The 2,700-nt window shown below is 36.4% G+C and overlaps 1 pseudogene; it reads right to left on the bottom strand.

The window, feature by feature from the left end:
* The window catches only part of LOC119587455, an 11,135-nt pseudogene that overhangs the window by 1,775 nt on the left and 6,660 nt on the right, over positions 1-2,700 (bottom strand).

Genomic DNA, 2,700 nt, shown 5'->3' with positions numbered 1-2,700 from the left:
TCTAGATAATCCACAGAAAAAAAATAAATCCAAGTCTTTTGCAGTTTTTCTCCTGAATCCTAAAACAAAGAAAAAAAATTACCTGAACGGGTTAGAGACTGGATAGTTGCCAACATCATGGGAAAAACCTAATTCTCCCTTTAAATAATTCCACTGCAAGATGAGCGGATTCCCCAGTGTAAAGGATCACTCCCTCCTCGCGGTTTGTTCGGAAATGCAGTGTGACATTGGAAGAGGGTCGTGTCTTCAATGGATCCAAGGCAATAAAGGAGTTGTTGTTTCCAAAAAGTACACGTGTCAAGTATTCACAATGCTTTCCTGGAATCATAAAAGTTTGATTTGAAATTGAACAATAAGTTTTCAACTAATGTCTTTTGCACTTTATAATACATCAGTTTACGGAGGTTTCATATTTTTATATTACCTGAAAACCCGGGGGAACATTTGCAAAACTAATCCTTGGAGTTGGGGGGAACAAAACATATTCCCATTTTGGCAATCATTTGCTGACATGGAGATGTCTGAAGGAAAAACTGCTGGACCCACTTCGCAAAAACTTGCCAGTATGGTCATTATACACTTGCAAGTGTATTCATTCACACCATCAACACATGATGCTCCATTCTGCAAAAAATTAAAGATAGCATGTATTATCAGCTTAAAATGATTCAACAAATGTGAAAGTTTAAAATAAAATAATCTGTATAACAACAATGACACAAATAATCAAATACCCGACACAGGTGGTTGGCACAGTCATCAAAAATTTTTTGTGCAGTTATCACCAGCAAACCCGAGAGGGCACTGGCATTCATAGTGGGTGAAGTGATCCCAAAAAGTGGCACCATTTTTACAGGGATTGAAACTCTTCTGCTGCAGAATGGTATCTTGCGTTCACAGTAATCACCCGAGAGCATTAATGATAATTATTACCCTTAAGAAATCTTATATTTTTAGGTTTTGCATTATCATGCCCCATGTATCAAAGAAGTGTAAGTTACACAAATCCATTCTCTTTTGTAAAGGCAGAAACTGACCTGTGTAGCCAGGGTTACACGGCATGTGTATTCTTCAACAAGATCAAACAAGTAGCATTGTTCTCACACTTATTTTCTACGCAGCATCAATGTAATTTCACACCGATCCCTTCAAAGCCTGGAGGGCAATGGGAGCTGAAAGAAGATAGAAGTTTCCCATGAATTTGCTATGATGAATTTGTTGTAACAATGATGAGATTCCTTTTCCAAATATATAATTATAAAACATGATGTATAAATGCTTCAGTATCATCATCCAATATGTAAAATTTTTAATATTTAAAAGTTTGTTTTAATGATAAGGAAAATATGTTATTGTTTAGCATTTCGTACCTAAACCTTCTGCTTCAAGAACTTTGCATGTTCCCATATTCTTACATGGATTGCCATAACAAGCATCAATTTTTTATTGACAAAAATTTTGGACCTGATAAGCAGGGGGACAGATACATTGTAGCTGCGGTTAGGGATTTGGTGACATACTCCTTCATTCTCACAAGGATGAGTGTAACACAAATCACACTTGGCAAGAAACCCAAAAAGAAATAAGAGGTAATCAGTATTTGTAATTGTATGAAATGTCATTGACAAAACAAATGAACTGCTTCATTTAACAAAACATCATGCTGTCTCTATAGTGCTGACTAACCTCATCTGGAACTTTCTGTGAACAGTGGAAAGCCTGTGTAGGTGTGGTAAGAATCAGCTTATCCCTCATGGCTTGTGGCTCAGCACATCGAGCAGTTCCAGGCTCCACATAGTCTCCTTTCACCCAGTTTGAGAACCATGCCAGTGAGCAGTCCAGTACAGAGGGTTTGCTTTCCCCTTGCTCTGTAAAAATATTGAGTAAAAATGTTTTTAATTAGAACATGTCTTATGCAATAAAAACCGGTACAGTTTATTGACCAAAGCAAATAAGGACTGATTTTTCTACTTACATGTGTGGATATAATCTAGGTCCGGAAGGCTCCATCTGGTATCCCTTGATATATCATTTTCCATGAATTTACCTATTTAAAAAATAGAAATACTAATTAGATGGACAGTAAAATGCACAGTATTTTTGGTTTTGTCATTTGTTCAAACTTTAAAATGAGCATGAGGAAATAAAGAGAAAAAAGAAAAATTAACTTACAGAATGCGAAGTTTTCGCAGGCCTGCAAGTGAGTCCCTCTGCATACACTGCAACTTGTTGTAACTTACAATACTGAAAATAATATGAAAAAAAATGTCTGTTAAAATTAGCCGTGACGAGATGATGATGATAACCGCCCCACTGATATCTTTTTCACTGTCTTCCAATGAGAGGAAAGGGTGAGAGCCCCAACCACTTACAGTGTAGAGAGCTGGTGGAGACTGGAAAGGTGTTATTTTGTAATACTGCAATCTGGTTGTTACTCAGGTCCCTGAAATGGCACAAAAACGTTTTAGTTGTAATAAAAGTCAACATTAACACATACTTAGAAACAAAAACTCAAAGAATCTGATTTCTTCGTACAACTTACAATCTCGTCAGGGCAGTCAGGTGAGAAAGGCGCTCGGCATCAATTTCTGTGATTTCATTTACATCCAAGTACCTGCAAAGAGGAGTAAATTTAAAATGGTAAAAAGATGCACTGGCTTGACTATAAATATTATTAAAATTTAAAAACATATGCACATG

Source organism: Penaeus monodon, chromosome 22, assembly GCF_015228065.2.
Source record: "Penaeus monodon isolate SGIC_2016 chromosome 22, NSTDA_Pmon_1, whole genome shotgun sequence".
Classification (NCBI taxonomy): domain Eukaryota; kingdom Metazoa; phylum Arthropoda; class Malacostraca; order Decapoda; family Penaeidae; genus Penaeus; species Penaeus monodon.
This window is presented reverse-complemented; position numbering and strand designations above follow the sequence as displayed.